The 17,837-nt window shown below is 43.1% G+C and overlaps 1 long non-coding RNA gene across 1 annotated transcript; it reads left to right on the top strand.

Moving 5' to 3' along the window:
• Positions 1-6,418: 6,418 nt before the first annotated feature.
• LOC308586565 lies at positions 6,419-7,725 on the top strand. Its single transcript, XR_014007949.1, has 2 exons — positions 6,419-6,543; positions 7,512-7,725. It is a non-coding gene; the product is annotated as an uncharacterized lncRNA (long non-coding RNA).
• Positions 7,726-17,837: the final 10,112 nt, after the last annotated feature.

Raw genomic sequence — 17,837 nt, forward strand, 5'->3', positions numbered from 1 at the left:
GCGGCGGCCAAGCCTGGAGAGGGCGGCTCCTGCCGCAAGAGGGCGCCTGGTGCACAAACAAAGCGCCGCGGAGCTCAAGGTAGAGCCAGACGGGACTCCCGGGAGGGAGGGGAGAGAGATCCCGAAAGGAAAGATGCGAAAGAGCGGGGCGAGGCATTATCCGACGGGAACATAGACTGGGGCGAAGGAGGGCTCTGCTTTGAGGTGCGTCAGGGACGAAGACACGCTCCTTACTCAGAAAGCTGGGTGCATGTGAAAGGGGGGTACACTTTGCACATTCCCTCAGCTATTTCTTGTTTCATGTGTCTGGAGGCTTGGCATTTTAGATTCCTAGACCCCAGAGAGGCTGAGAAGTGGCCTGTGTGTCTGTACGCACACATACACATTCCACCTTTTTTCTCCAAGGACCTCAAGGTGGCACACATGGTTCTCTGCCTCATTTTCTCCCCACAACCCTGTGAGGTAGGGTAGACTGAGAGGCAGTGAGTGGCCCATGGTTGCTCAGTGAACTTTATGTCCTGTGGTGATTTGAACCCTGGTCTCCCAGGTGCTAATCTGACACTCTAACCACTACACTACACACAGGTGGCATTCTGCAGTCAAGAATGCCTGCTGGGTCTAGTGTTGCTGTAGTTCTCAGCAGGCCCATGCAGAGCTTCTCTGAGGCCTGGCATGGCAGCGTAAGTCCAGCATGCCCCTGGCCAGCTTAGCCCTCCAAAGCCCAGGGCAATTGTACCCAGCTTCCCCCACCTACCTGCACAGGCCTGGTTCTGAGCCAAGGATGGTTTCAGCAGAAACCCTCTTCAGATAGCAAGTGTGATCCTCCTGGCACCTCAGACTGCTGTCTTCTAATCAAGTCAAAAGCTTTCTGTAACTGAATAGCTAGTATATCAAGGATTAAGCTGTTCTAATTTTTTAGCATGTTTCTAGGCTGGGGCTTAATTTGCAAACTGGTCAGCTGAGACCAGGGCCACCTCATTTTCCAGAGGAAGGGTAAGTCTGGATTGTGTTGGGTAGGGGGGTATGGGTTGGTATTTTGATGCTGGTTCCAAAAGGAACACCCATCTGGAAGCACACACTAAATTGTTCTTAGGCACTCCTTTAGAGAGAGGGATCTCAGGCAGTGTACAAAGGTGAGAGTAAAACTATTCAACTGTTTTATAGGAACAATGTTGTTTTTAAAACAAAAAGCAAAAAAAATCCCAACCAATCTAGCTATGACTATACAGCAAACACATATGAGGCAAACTGAACTTGCAAAAGTTCAGTGGAAGGGCAGAATCCAACTAAAAGGTCACCTAAAACCATTAGGCAAATAGGGAGGTATTCAGCCAGGGGGTGCAAGATTGAAATTTTGTCACCAGGTATCTCTCTTTGGGGAGGCATTCCAGAGTCAGGGCACCACCACAGGAGACAAGGCAGAACCCCCTTCCTCCTGGTGTGCTGGCTGCCTCTGAGTAGGAACCTTTTGACTCTTGTACTCACTACTGTCCTAGGGCTCAAAGAGAGAAAGTGGAAGCCTTGCAAAATTGTCACACAAGAAGCCACAGAAACTGAAGCAGAAGGAACACCACCAGGCTAAGTTGCAGACGCTTGAGTTTGATCAACAGCACAAGCCCCAGCGTGTTTATTTGGAAGGAGGCCCAAATACGTCTCCTTGTGTCTACGCAAGATTTGCCTCCTGAGATCTCTTTTCCATTGCAGCCCTTACGTATTGGACTATATCATCTAAGTAGGTGCATTTGCACCTATAGGTTCATCTGCAACAATCAATTAAAAATCTGGGTGGGGCTACACATGGAGCCAATGCAATCCCATCATGATTTAAGGAAACATTACATAGCCAGCCCAACTAGTTCTGCTTAATCCAGGCTTCCTCGACCTCAGCCCTCCAGATGTTTTTGGCCTACAACTTCCATGATTCCTAGCTAGCAGGACCAGTGGTCAGGGATGATGGGAACTGTGATCTCAAAACATCTGGAAGGCCTGAGGTTGAGGAAGCCTGGCTTAATCCTACAACTCCTCAAGAGATGCTTGCCTTTCCTCAATCTGGTATTAGATGCTTGAGAGAGAGGTGGCAATCGGCTCTCATAAGCAATTTAGGCTGCAGCCTCTCCCCACTGACTTAGGAGGAAGCTGTATTAGACTCAATGGGGCTGCTTGTGAGTTGGCAAATGCTGTTACTTATATTCCAAAGCAGTGAGCATGGACTTAAGTCCATTGCTTTCAGTGGGTTCACTCTATGTCAAACATTGGATATCAATCACTGTTTTGTCAATTGGTGTTCGCAAAATGGTGTCTGTGTTATTTCATAAATCTGCATACAGTGCAATTCTACACACTTTGAATGGGCCTCTCTCCCAGGAAGGGTTGGTACGGGAATTCAGCCTTAATATATTTTCTGTGTGGGCTGAAGTAGGGTCCACGCTGTGCGGTTTTCCTGGGCGTAGTGGACTGTTGTTTATGGACTGAGTAGACCCATTAAAATAAATGGAGCGAACAGTGACTTAACTGTGTACAGGATTTCCCTAAAACCAGCTTCAATAATAAAAGCTACATCATAGATATTTGGTCACTGTGGTTACAGTGCTAAACAACTGTGACTACATAGAGAGAATTAATGAAGGAGGGTTGACGTTAAAAAACAAATCCAGTTTGTTTTACTTGGATTCTGTTTCTGCCTTCCAGACATGAAAACAATATCTGCAATATCTGAAGGTTTTAATATGTGAAGAAAAATTAAACCCATTGACTTATCAAACAGATCCCATAGAAGGGAAATATGCCAAAGAATAGGAGATTCGGCTGCACATTCTGTATTTAAATTGTTTCTTTAAAAGTTAATGACTAATAGGTGTTGTTATAAGGTGTTAAAGATTAATAGATGCCTCAGGAAATTATTCCGTAGTGGTAATAATCATTATAGACTACCAGAAGCAGGGTGGTCAGAATGCAAAATTTAGCTAATATTTATGGATGTTGTTACCATATCTACTAAATAGATTCGTAGGTTACTACATTTCCAGTATGTTTTCAATTTGCATCTCAGTAGCTGTGATCCTGACATCCATGGAATTCTTATATAATGAAACGGGTGGCATTTGTTTCAAACAAGTTTCAGAACTGTAAAATTTGCAAGATTGTGGGTTGTATCGAATATTGTGTGCAAGTGGAAGGAAGCCAGCACAACAGGTCTTTGTGTAGCTCTCCTCTACCCTCCTCTTCAGCCCCATAAAATCCCAGAAAACCTTCTCTAGAGCACTGGTCTTCAACTGGTGGGTCGGGGCCAATATCAGGTTGTAGCCTAATGTAAGATGGCTCACAACCACAGCTACTACTATCACCATACACATATATGGGGGGAAAGAGAGGAAGAAAAGGCTCCCAAAATGCAGGTTTGGATAGTGGACCCCAGGTCCGAAAACACTGATGACTATTGCTCTAGAGGATCAGAGAACCAACCAAGCCTTGTGGGCCGTGTGGGAGCAGGGAATGACCCAAAATTGGGTAGAAGAATCTTGCAGCCCCTCCCACAGCAGCCCCAAATGTTGTTGTTGGTATCCGTTCGCCTTTGGGGGTGAGGTCAAACGGTTGGCAGGTTGCAGTGCCTGCTGCGCAGAAGAGACATGTTTTGTTGCAGCTGGAGCAGATGAAGGCATTCAGTTGTGCTACTGCAAATGTCCCATGGTGTTTCTTCTCTCTGCGCAGCACGCAAAATACAGTAAGTTCAACAGAGGCACTTGAGAGGTTTTAGCAATGGGGGGTAGGGAAAGGGAATGGTCCTGTCTTTGAACTGGCCTTTTGCTCATGTAATGGTAGATACAATCCTTAAAAAAGTGGGAGTTAAAGCTGTAATCCTAGCCATGTCTACTCAGAAGTAAGGGCTATTGAATTATAGGGGGCTTATTCCCAGGTAAATTGGATTCAGAATGCAGCCTAAATTGTTTATTCACACAAACTCAGCCCTGATTCACACAGCTGTTTTCAAAAGCATCACCCTATGGTCAGAAGCCCCCAGATGCTTGTTGGTTCTGACCGCTGCTAAAGCCAGAAACAGAGACAGTAGGGATGCCAACAGGTGAGTAAACAGACCAGAGGGTCTGCAGTGATGCTCAGAAATCTAGAAGGGGGGTAGATATGCATGAAACATAGCAAATGTCAGAACGGGTAGCTGCTACAGTCAGCAAGAGGCTTTTCAAGATGCAGAAGTTCTCTGTGAACTAGAACACAAAGGTACATGAATAGCTGCTTCTCTGTTACATGGTTTGCATCAGTAATGTCAGCAACACACACACCCTTTGAAATGCAGATAAGTAAGAGAAGGTCTGAAAAGCATTTTGTAGTCTACTGAGCCAAGCATGAGATCTGATTTGCACTACTGTGACCTTTGAATGGGGTGTATCAATCTCTGCACTTGGAAGCTTTCAGAAACCCCAATGCTACACCAGCATGGCAAGCAGATATGTTGGCAGGCCATATTGTATCAATGGAAACTGGCTTGTTACTTAGACATTTCCCCATAGCTCCTTAAAACACATTTTTCCCCTATCAAAAGTTGTTGTTTTGTTTCTCCCAAGCATCAAGTGAAGGGAATAGTCTACTGCCAAGGATGAGAGGTTGGGTGTTGGCTTTAATGTTGCTCTAAGTACATTGACCAACCCCATCTTTTCCCATCCAAAAGGCAAAACAGAAAGAAACTCATATTCTGTGTGAGACAGCAACATTCTTTGTTATCACAACAATTTCTACGCTCTTTGGATTTCTCAGTGTCTGAAAGGAAAGACAATTATTATTTTTCATGCATTTTTGGTAAAGGGTTCTACTCTGCTAGTAGGTTGAGCATACATATTTCGAATAAACCAATCAATATATAAATTATGTTTTTTGTTGTTGTTTAGTCATTTAGTCGTGTCTGACTCTTCATGACCCCACAAACTAACTAAATTGGAATAAATTATAATAAAGAGAAGTTCAGGAAAATGGCATTAATCTAGGAAATGGGTCTAGCTTCCTTTAGATGCCATCCAAATCACATCTCCTCAACAATGTCCATATTAATAAGAGCTGCCTTCCAGTTAATCTACAACACACACACACACACACACACACACACACACCATGCCCAGATTCCTCCTCCTCCTCCTCCTCTTCTTCTTCTTCCTCTTCTTCTTCACCTTCACATTTTTTTCCCCTTGGGACCAGTTTTGATGAAAAGCCATAACTCAACATATTGATCATCGCTTCCAAATGTTTCCTAAGCTCATCCTGCCTGCCAGTTACTCCAGGATGCCTGGAGGCAATCAAGAGAAATGGATCGCCTCTGATTGAACCAGACGGTGTGCTGACTGAGGGCTGTTGGTTTGGCTGCCTGCTGCGAACCTAAGTGTGCATCTGGTACCAACAAGCCCCTGGTTTTGCAGGCAGTCAAGGAGAGCTTTGTCTACCTTCAGATGATAACAAAGTCTGCCAATGTTATCAAGCACTCCAAGCAAATAAATGACTAAAGGAGGTTGTCACTGCTGGTTGTGAAGTACATAAGAGTTTGCTGGATCAGGCCAGTGGCCAGTCTAGTCGTGCATCCTGTTCTCATAGTGGCTGAACAGTTGCCTGTAGGAAACCAGCAAGCAGGATTCTAGCACAAAAGCATTCTCCCCTCCTGTAAAATATTTGTACTATTTGCCAAACAAATAGCTGCTGCTTAGCTGGACCTTTGTGGTAACGGGGGATGGGGGGCATGGATCATTTCTCTGGGACAAGTGATCATTGCCCATTTCTTATAAGGGACTTCAGCTGCCAAGAAACTGCTCCAGATATGTTTTGTTTGTTCCACATGAATCTAGTATTTCCTTCAAAAAGAAATATGAAGCCTCAGATCTACCTGGAAGCTTCACCCTTGTGCGTGGGAAGATCATTGTTATTTGAAGATGAGAGGCTATTCTGCCTATGACATAGTTCTTCAGATAAATCTAGCTGAATTCTGGAATTAAAAGCCAGTTCCAGAGCTAAGACCCACAAGAAGAGCTGATCCCTTCCCCAGTTAGAAATTAATTTTCTTCTATCCTATCCAGTGTTAGCCACATCTAACATCTCTGGATTTAGTTCTCCCAATGATTGCAGAATTTTCAGGAGGTGATTGGCAGGGTGGGATGGGGGGCGGGTTGCACACATAAGCAATATCAGCAACTCATCCATACCATAACCAATGACAAATTGGAATTTGATCAATATCAACGTGATCCATGGGGATGATGATCTTATGACACAGGATTTTATGGCCCCTGAAAGTAAGGCAAATTTTGTTTCTTCTTGGTAGAGCACAAGCATAAAAATAGACAGAACGTTAGCTTTCCTGTTACAATGGAATGGTTGGTTTCCATGGTCTCGTGGAAACTTCCAAGTACATTCCAAAGAACGGAAATTGGAGATCCCAGTTTGTTTGCCATCCCTGATGACATCTCACCTAGGACTTAAGCCCTAGCCTCAGATGGATGACTTTTACAAGGGCATCTCTTCGGCAACTGCAAGGAAATTAATTCTTCTGCTGTAATTTTAATTCTTTCTCTCCCCCCGCCCTCCCCCCCTGCAGATCAGTTCCATATGTCACTGCACTTTGCACAGCAGTTCCAAGCAAGTCTTGGTAATGTTATAACCAGCTTCTAATGTCAATATTTACAAAAAACTTTAACTACATTGTTCTGGTATTCGGAAATGTGTAACTGTCTACCTGCTACCGCAGGGTTTTAGCTAAGAGTTATTTACGGCCTCTATTAAAGAAAACCTGTAATCCATGAAACCAGTTACTTATCACACTTAAGTGGAGGATTAGTAATTAAGAAACTGCTATCTATCCAGTGTATTTTTCTAGAAAAAGAGGTGCAGAAACTCACCATTAGCGTCTCCCTTGTTTGCTTATAATGGTAATGGTGCCCACCTGAGAGGGGCCAGAACAGAGTTAAATCCAAAAGATGGCACACAGGACTGTGGGCAATCATCACAACTGGCCACATAGATGGAAGCAAGGCTACAATTAATTGACATTATTTGGTACAGTGGTACCTCGCAAGACGAATGCCTCGCAAGACAAAAAACTCACTAGACGAAAGGTTTTTCCGTTTTCGATTTGCCTCGCAAGACGAAATTTCCCTATGGGCTTGCTTCGCAAGACGAAAACGTCTCGCGGCTTTGTTTCCTTTGTCTAAAAACAAAGACATGTTTTGTTTATAAAGTTAATTTATTTTCCCTTCAATTTTTGAACTGCTCTTTACAGTATGTGTGACTTTAAAGAGCAGTTAATAAACTGTTGTTGTACCAAATTTGGCTTTGTTTCGACTTTTTTTGACCATAGGAACGCATTAATTGATTTTCAATGCATTCCTATGGGATTTCGTGATTCGCAAGACGAAAAATTCGCTAGACGACAAAAATTGCGGAACGAATTAATTTCGTCTTGCGGGGCACCACTGTATTTGGGAAGCATCAGAACTAACATTTTAACAAATCCCTTTCAACAGCTGTCAGGATTCCTCAGCATTTTGGAAGCATGGATCATAATTCTTTTCTAGGTTGAGATAATCCACATCTCTAGCACGATTCCATCCGCAAACAACTGTGAAATCAGAAATTTTCCAGCTGTTGATCCCATAAGTCTAGTGAAAAGATAACATGTTGTATTATTGGCTCTGAACATTTCTGTTGTGGTTCACTCAGTAAAAATCTGAGAATCTTTTTTAGTGTGATCTGGCATTTTTTATATATATTTTTTGCTTTCTAAATCAGTAGAGGCAGACCTGTTGCTTTCCAGATGTTGTTGAACTACAGTTCCCATCATCCCTGACCATTGGAATCATAGAATTGTAGAATTGGAAGGGACCAGGTGTGCCAACTCCTAGAGGCAGAGGGGTCTTTGGTCCCCTCAATATTTGCTGGCAGGGGGCGGGGCCCCCACAATGCTGAGGGGATGGAGGAGGCCAAGCACGGTGTGGTTCAATGGCTGCAGAAGGCAGGAGCAAAGATACAAAAGTGGCTGAGAAGTAGTCACCGAGATCTTTGGGGAAAGAGGCAAGAAGGAATTTCAAGGGGAAATATCAGATCTATCTTCTATAATCACAGAATTGAGACTTGTGAAAACAAGTAGTATGCTGTAGCGTAGAAGGGGTGAGGCTCAAGTAATTCCTGATTTGTGTTAGCAGGCAAATAGCATCAGATAATCTGCCCCCAAGAACTTGGGGCAGTTTCGTACATGCATTTGCCCTGCCAGAAGCTGTGTGTGTGTGTGTGTGTGTGTGTGTGTGTGTGTACATATATTTGCATGTGAGAAGAATTGGCACCACATATGCAAATACACCTTTCTAGAAACATGCTTAAACTTATCACACCACCGAGAGGAAGCTCCTATTTCATCGCTTGTGTCATGGCTTTGTAAACTAATGAAAACTCTTTTTTCAGAGCACTGTACACCTTGAAAACACTAAGAACTCACACCTGAAGGCGCCCTGGGCAACCCTAATTGCACAACACAGGAGCCTTGGAGAAAATATCATTTCCCTGGTGGGAATCCTGGCTTTTTTATTTTGCTTCTAACCTGCCTTCTTAGGATAAACTCTCACCAAGAAGTTTACCAGAAAAACATGTTAAAATCAGGAAAAACAATGGGATTCATAGCATCCAACAGAAAAACATCATTAAAAAATAAATGTTCCTATGAACTGGATTTCTCTACTTCCATACTTCAAGTCCTCTGAACATCCATTTCCAGCTTCACGTTTTACACTACCTGTAATGGTGCCTATCACATAGACCAGGGAAAGTCAACCTGATGCCCTCCAGATATTGTTGGACTCCAATTCCCCTCAGCCCCAGCCAGCAGGATTAGGAATTATGGGAGTTGTAGTCCACAACATCTAGAGGGCACCACATTGGCTACCCCTGATACAGACCCTACTCAAGAGCAATCCGAGCTCCTCAGAGGAGAAAGCGCTATGCAAGTACCCAGAAATTAAAATAACAAAATTAAACTGGAGTTTATTTTCCTCTTCAGAAACTGTTCCGCCAAATTCCTAAGCTGTTTTACAGAAGAAATCTGTTGGTGTTTAATTCTTAACTCACTGTGTAAACATTGTGCTTCGATAAACCAAAGTATGCATGCATTTATGTATAAAGTAGATATGAGCTTAAAAGTCTACCTTGAGCATCTGTCTTTATTGGAACTCCTGTCCTGCCTAGACTCCTTTTGAAGGGTTTTTTAATACATTTCCATAATCTAGCAAAGGAACAAAAAATAAAATAAAACATTTTCCTACTTACATCAAGCATTAAATCCATAGGGAACAATAACAAACCTTTGAGAATGCAAAAAGGGCATTTTGCCAAAACAAATCAAGGAATTGAATATATGTTTTCTCTTCCTCTCTTTTTCCCTTCCAACATTAATAAGGTTTGGAATTTACTTTAATTTTTTTCCAATTAAAAGGAAGATTCCCTTATATAGATATATTAGTACTTTACCAGTTAGAAACCACTGTCCAGATCTTCTCATTTTTTGGCCATCTTACTAGCTCATTATAGACTCTTCCATTTACCTGATCCACAGTTGCTTTGATTTGACTGCTACATAAAATGATGGGTAGCTGGCCTACAGAAAGTCCCCATAATTTCAGTAGAAAATAATTTCAGGTGTGTTTAAGATAAAAATCAAATGCCCTAATTCTGCAGAGGTGCTCCACGAAGAGAAACAAGATTTCAAGCATAGGTTTTCCTTATGGATTAATTCAATGAACACAAAACTTCAACACGTTATGCATGGGCAGGGGAACAGTCAATGGCACCCAGAACCCAAATGCACCACTAAACAATGGTTGGTTTGTTACACTGTTGTTTCCCTTGCTTGGTGGGAATAGGTGGCTTTTTTTATTCATGAAACCTGTTGCCTTTTTATAAAAAACAACAACAGTGAAAAACACTTAAGAGAATATCATTCCAGGCACTTCCTTCTATTTCCATAGGTGATAAATGTCACCATGAATTCATTTGTTGAAAACTCTCACATATAGTAAAAGCATATGTGAGATTTCTGGACTGAGGCCTTATCCAGCTTTCATGGATTGCATACATGGAGTGAAATCCTATGCATGGTTACTCAGAAGTAAGGTCCAGTGTGTTTGATGCAAATTATTATATGTATGTATGTATATGTATGTATATATAGGTTTGCAGACATAATCCAACATCCTTGGAGGTCCATTACCAAACTTCACCCCATATTTCCTCCCAAATCTCACATGTTGGGGGGCGGGGGGTGGCTACTGCATTTATCTATCTATCTATCTATCTATCTATCTATCTATCTATCTATCTATCATCTATCTATCTATCTATCTATCTATCTATCTATCTATCTATCATCATCTATCTATCTATCTCTGAAAGACCTTCTACCTTATCTGAAATTGACCAGACAGTTGAAGCGGGGAATGATCTGTTTGTGAGCAAGCATGGAATCTTTGTTCATTATTGTGTATACTTGTAGAAGAAGAGGACACCCAGTGAAAAATAGACCACCAAAGGTATCAAATAAACAAAAGAAAATATAGTTTCACAAAGTATGCCATCAGTTTTTGGAATCCATGGCTAAGGGTTGTGACTGAGTGTGCTGAACTCAAGGATGGATTATCATTTGATATATAAAAAGAGACCAAAAGGAAAATAACAATGGGAATTAACTGTTGTGGAGAGTGGGACGATAAAAAAACACAATTCTCCTGTCAGTCTGGGAATATCTCCTCACTCACCCAGTTTAGAATATTCCACCATTCTTCATGGGTGTTTCTTGTCTTTCAGCAGAGTAAGCGGCTCATGCATATGTCTAGCGAAGCTTTAATAATAAAGAAAATTGTAAGACAATAACATACTGTCTGAGAGAAACTAAAACAACATCATGAGGCAACAATGACATTTGGCCCCTCTAGATGAACTTAAGGGCGGAGCTGACACAAAAGCTCCGCCCACCAGATGCCAGACATTCTCCTAATCAAATTAGGCCTCAGTGTTTTTCTTACAATGACTGAGTGTACCGAGCTCAAGGATGGATTACCATTTGATATATAAAGAGAAACTAAAAGGAGAATAACAGTGGGAATTAACAAAGGTGATCAGTGCACAGGAGCACCGCATAATCTGCATATGCTAGGACTGCATATGCGCTATGCCTTTAAAGGACATTCAAAGTACTTTGTTCCCCCTCAAAAAAATTCTGGGCACTGTAGTTTACCCCTCAAACAGTTACAATTCCCAGCACCCTTTAACAAGCTATAGTGCCCAGAATTCTCTGAGGGGGGAAATGTGCTTCAAATATTGATTAAAAATTGAGGTTCTGGTGCTCATGTGTTGATTAAAGTGGGTACCAGCACAAAAATGGCTGCCATGGGCAGTGGAATAAGAGGCACCGGTTCTTAGTACCAGTGATTATTTTCACAAAAAAGTTGGGGGGGGGGAGTGAGAGAGTTAAGAAACACTAAACATAGTAAAACACTATATATGAACACCATACATAGATAGAATTTCTAACTCATTATAATACAGTGCATGAGATGACAGGCTGGTGACCATTTGTTCAGACCCAGCAAGCCTTTTCTTATTTCTTAGAAATTAGAATTGTTGGCTACAAATAATCAGAAATACGAATGAACTATGGGTTCCCCCCTTTTTACAGGGAGTAGTGAGTATTGCTATATTCTCGCCACCAGCAACCATTTCCCTACACATGCAGAATTCCTCTGATACAGCTCCAACCTAGTAGGATATTTACCCTATTTTCAATCCAAGCAATTATATAAATTAGAGTTGGGAAGGCTTTGCAACGTGAACGAGCCACTCTTAAAGCAACTCGTTGAGAGGCTTGGTGCTGTTTTGCAAACATTCCGAAGCTGGCTCTTTCAGGGTAACATGGTTTTGCTTTCTGGAGGGTCCACATCACCCGAGTTTCATCCCAGGCAGCCTCTTCTGAGTCCAGCAGCTTTGTTTGTGCCAGACAAACAAAGCATCTGCCTTGTGGCTTTTTTGTGCTTGATCCATTCCAAACCGTTGCAGCTCAAACTTTATAAAAACAACAATCTGCATTGATGTGCTAAATATGTTCAGTCGGACAAACATCAGATGCTGACAAGAGCTGGGTTTTTTGGCTTCCTTTAATGGGTTTTCCTTTATTATGCCATTTTTTTCAGACAGATATAAATCAAAGATAGTGTAAATAAATGCCTCACATTTTCCATCACCAGTCCCTAGCAAATGGGATCTTTGACCAAATCAGAGGTAAATTTACTCGGCTATGTTTATAAGTATTAATATTTACATTTTATATTTAAAGGGCCACCATCAAGCTAAACTTCATTTCTGTTCAAAGGTGTAGCACCTACCGAAAAGGAAGGGGTGCTATTGAATATGGTAGTCACAGCCATAATGGTGTATGCTGTTGTTGAAACGAAAGCAAAATACATAATGTAGAAACATGATTATTGAAATTGTGGCATATGCAAGTTATGCTTATATGACCAATTTATATTATATATCACATATATAATTAGAGTGCCCACTTATCCCTCTCCAAAAAAGGGCAATGTATCAACAAAAAAGAGGGTGAAAGAGTACACAGATTTGCAGAAAATCTGCATATGTCATATATATATATATATATATATATATATATATATATATATATATAGAATAGAAATACAATGCATCTCACCAAAGTGGGGAAGAGTGTGACTAGGTAACCTGTGCCTGCTGGGTCTGCTGTCCAGATGCTCTGGAGTGCAAACTCCTTGGTCAAGAAACTCTGAGTCATGGTTCAAATTGGTCTGAATGCCTGCCTTGATTAGGGCCAAAATGTATCTGCCCGGGTAGGATCTCGGAATAAATGCTGGCAAGGCCATAGTCAAGCTAAGTGTGAAGAATATAGAAGATTCGTTCTATGTGTGGGTAGCAGTACTGGGTGACTTTAAGAAGTCCCCCTGCACTTTGAAAAGGCACAAGAACATGCCAATCCACTAAAACAATGGACCATTGCTAGTTTCTGCCCCATGCCTGTTGTTTACCAATGAAAGACTGGATTTTAGTGAGAAAAAGTGGGATGAAGACCAAAGGGCCACTCTAATATGGAGTGTCAATAGGGAATTAAAAAGAGGCTACACTCAGGGCTAGAACTCGCTTTTTATTCCCTTATTTTTGTTTCTTCATTGCTTAGCTCCAAATCTGACATTTACTTGTTCCTGGTCCTTTGGAACCCAGTTTGCCTTTTTACATTGCCTATTAGAGAAGAGGGGATTTCTTGCTTTGAATCCAACCCTTCTTCAGTTCAGTTTTCCTCTAAACTAGCCCACTGGGACTGGAGGTTTGGCTCATGAACAATTTTAAACAGATTTGGTTTTGATAGGTTTTACATGTACAATCACCTTATTTTATGTTTTTGTTTATTCCCTGGTGAAGTTTAAACATCATCATTCTATTTTTCAACCTTTCCCCTCTACCAGCATTCTTCTGGATCATACCCACTGAATCCTGAATTCATCTCTTAACTCTTAATTGATCCCACATAACCTGTTCCTTTGAATTGCTGCTTAGATTTGTTTAGTCGTTTAGTCGTGTCCGACTCTTTGTGACCCCATGGACCAGAGCACGCCAGGCACTCCTATCTTCCACTGCCTCCCGCAGTTTGGTCAGACTCATGTTTGTAGCTTCGAGAACGCTGTCTAGCCATCTTGTCCTCTGTCATCCCCTTCTGCTGCTTAGATAGGTAGCTATAATGTCCTCTCTGTTGAATGGTTTCTTTAAATGTAAAGGTTCATAATTGTTCCACCCGATGTGTATGTCTCTAAGGGGCCAGAGCAAGGGCCAGAGCAAACTAACAAGACCCAGCTTTACAGCTGTGAAACATAGCAGGTGCTGCTGAGTTGTATTGATTAAGCTGTGTTGGCAATTGGGTGTAGTATATAAGGAGCAGCACCTAGCTCTCCCATTACCCTGGGGGATGGGTTGGTGGTTGGGTCTGGTTTGTTGTTGATGTATTTAGTGTAAATGGAGTTTTTGTTTTTCTTATTAAAACCTTGTTTAAGTTATTTTTGAGTCCCTTTTTAATGCATGGTCTCCCCAGCAAGCTCTCTGCAGCGCTACCATACTGCAAATAGCCAACACTCTCTTTTCTTAATGCTCAGAATAAATTGCTATATGGCTGGAACATAGCAAAACCTTTAACTAACATGGACTGGTGGGACTTCTAAGCAGTAAATCAAGTAGAGTTGAATAATGGCTAAGATTATTGCTTGTTTTGCATGCCATAAGTATTGTTTGTAATAGTCATTTTATCTGATACTTCAGTATTTTTCTTCTACCTAAGTACAGTTAAGTTGAAAGGTTACACTTTAATTAATCCCAATATACATGCTGTAATCTTGGCATATAATAGCTATTCCATTTTGTTTAAGATTACATATTCATATTCTGCTTTGTTTTTCCATGTAGTCATTGTACTTTATTTTACCTGCATACTCTGTTCCTTATGTTTCCCCCTTCCTCAAGATTCATTGATGTATAATGTGTTTTTGACTTCTCTTCAGATATTCTTTCTGCTTGCATCTTTCATAAAAGTGAAATGCATGCTCTAGTCTTCAGCTGATGTATTTTAAATACCCATTGCAAACTGATTTCACCTCTGGTCACAACTTCTTGCTCAAAAGGGCAAATTATGGACCTCATTTTTAGTGGTCACTCTGTCAGTGTTTCTTAAATAAATAAAAAAGGGTTCTGACTTCCCTTTGTTGCCTCAGCCTGGTCCTCGGACCCTTGTTGGCATAAAAGAGTCCATGAGAAGAATATCCTTGCAGAGTACATTCTGCTTTTATTCTTAAAAGTCTTTCTGTAAAAGCGACTGACCAACGGCACACACATCAACACTACCAGCTTCCACTAACCAACCAACCAGCCCAACAACAAACCAGTGGCGTAGCGTGGGGGGTGCCAGGGGTGCTGGCCGCACCGGGCGCAACATCTGGGGGGGCGCGAGTCCAGAGGGAAGGGACAAGTTCCTTCCTCCGCCGGGCTCCCCGCCGCCACCGCCACCGCCAGCCTTGCGCCCTAGCGCGCACGCGCCCCCCGCCGCCGCCGCCGCGGCTGCGCTCCACTCACTGCTCGCAGGAGGAGCAGCCGCTGCAGCAGCGCCGACGCCGCCACCGACGCCTGGCCGGGCACGGGCAGCCTCCGCACCCCGACGCCGACGCCATCCCCTTGGCCCAGCCACAGGCGGCGGCTGCTTCTGCCGACTGGGAGGGAGGAGAGCTCCGAGGGGCCTTGCCGCGCCCTGCGCTCCCCAAAACCCTCCTAGAGGAAGCCGGCGGGCGGGCGAGGGTCTCCCGGCAGAAGGGGGCACTGCTGGCTCCGGCTCTCAGTGCAAGTCTCAGCCGCGGGGGGGGGGGGGGCAGGATGGAGCATGGCTGGAAGCCCACGGACCCGGCCGGGAGGAGGTGAGGCGCTTGCCAAGCCCGGATCTGGAGCTCCACCTACAGCCCAAGGAGAGGAGGGGGCGGGGAGGCGCCCGAGGGGAGGGGGCTTCGGCTGCCTCGGCCCGCGGGGGCTCCGCAAATAATAAATTTAATAAATTCCTGCTGAGTCCTTGGCTCCTTCGCTCGCCCCCAGCCCCAGTGGCGTAGCGTGGGGGGTGCAGGGGGGCCGGGCGCAACATCGGGGGGGGCGCTCGCACTCGAGTGCTAAAATCCACGGGTTAGGGGGCGCAAATTACTTGCCTTGCCCCGGGTGCTGACAACCCACACTACGCCACTGCAACAAACTAACATTTTTCACTCTATATATACAACCCGGTGCAGGCCGCTGACTCATGCTGACCCAGCTTTTTAAGCATTAAAGAAACAGCAGCCAACTTTTAGCCGTGACACACTCTACATCTAATATAGCAAAGAAGCCATAGCACTTTCTCCAAGAAACGTGCAACAGAAAAACTAGCCTTTTATAGGTTTTTGTTTTATAAAATGCTTGTTATAAAAGGATACTATTTCTATTTCCTTTAAATACGTGCCCTTTTTAAAAAAGATAAAGCTAATATTTTCATAAACGTGGACAGAGCCAATCCTATATTCCAGTTACCTGCTTCGCTGACCAATTCCTACATGTGCTCAGCCTGGGAAGCTAAAGTACTTAGATTTCCAAATGGCACAAAATCAGCTGACATGCTGATTGGGAGTGTACTAGTCTGCCTCTGATTTTTCAGGAGACTGACACCTATGTACATTTTTATTAATTTATTTCACTTAAGCCTGTGTCCATTTGGTATTCTTTGGGGAACTCCAGGTAGGGTGAACCCTCCAACACTGTTACCACACCCTTACTTCCACAATACTTGTAATAATAGTAAAAACCATGTTTGGGGCTGCTTACTGCTCTGAGTTGAGGGAGGCAGGACATATGCATGTGTCAATTTTTCTATAACTTCACTCCTCTTTCCCCTACATTTTGAATTCCACTGAGATCAACAGGACTGACTCCCAACCAAAATAAATGCTTGTTGGTCCTCTTCACTGTTGATTGCTCCTTCTCAACAGGCCTAAACTGACAAGTAGTAATGGACCAGGCTGGGACAGGCTGATGGCAACTGTAACTACTAATCCCAAACTACCCCTTAACTCGGAGTCCTTTAATAGACACAATAAAAAAGAAAAAAAGAAAAAAGGTAAAGGACCCCTGGGTGGTTAAGTCCAGTCAAAGGCGACTATGGGATTGTGGCACTCATCTCTGCTTTTAGGCTGAGGGAGCTGGCGTTTGTCCACAGACAGTTTTCCGGGTCATGTGGCCAGCATGACTAAACCTCTACTGGCACACGGAGGACCATGATGAGTGCCAGAGTGCACGAAAATGCTGTTTACCTTCCCGCTGCAGTGGTACCTATTTATCCACTTGCATGGGCACACTTTCAAACTGCTAGGTTGGCAGGAGCGAGGACAGAGCAACTGGAGCTCACCCCGTCGCTGGGATTCGAACCGCTGACCTTCCGATCAGCAAGCCAAGAGGCTCGGTGGTTTAGACCACAATAACCCTATTAATAAATCTGCAAAAAAAAAACACACAAAAACCCACCAAGTGCAGTGGAAAGAACTATATCCACATTTTTAAGACATAAAAATGCTCAGTTTTGTAGCCAAGGCAACAAAACTCTCTCCATATACCTTAGTGATAAGCCCCAGAACTCTGTGTTCTTTTATTTTCAATGGGGAATAGGAACTTCTGTTACTTTTCTATGCCTCCCGTCCTTAAGTGCATAACACAGGAGCACTGGACCAGTAACACTGCTGGACCAATAACAGAACAGAGATTATCTAATTCAGTCTTTGGGCCTTTGGGCACTTCTGCAAACCTTGAGGTTCTCCCAAGCCTGCTGACACCTTGGTCTTGTGCATAGATGGTTGCTGAGCTTTGTAAAAATGCCAAGTGCTAACATAAGAACATAAGTAGAGCACTGTTGGATCAGGCCAATACCCCATTTAGCCCAGCACCCTGTTCTCACAGTGGCCAACCAGATGCCTGTGGGAAGCCTGAAAGAAGGGGTTGGGTTGAATGCTTTGCTCCAGAGAACAGAATTCCAGTATCCCCTAGCTCTGAAAATATATTCTGAGCAATACCTCAAAGATTTGCTTCCTTCTGAACCACTAAGCACTTTTTAAAAAAACCTGGCAGCCTAATTTATTTACCAATTTAACGTAAACATTGCTGACATATGTTTGGCTCCATCTACATAAATAAATGGGAGAATCAAGGGTTAAGAGTGATCCTTTGGTCACTGG

Source organism: Podarcis bocagei (assembly GCF_964188305.1).
Source record: "Podarcis bocagei genome assembly, chromosome: 5".
NCBI lineage: Eukaryota > Metazoa > Chordata > Lepidosauria > Squamata > Lacertidae > Podarcis > Podarcis bocagei.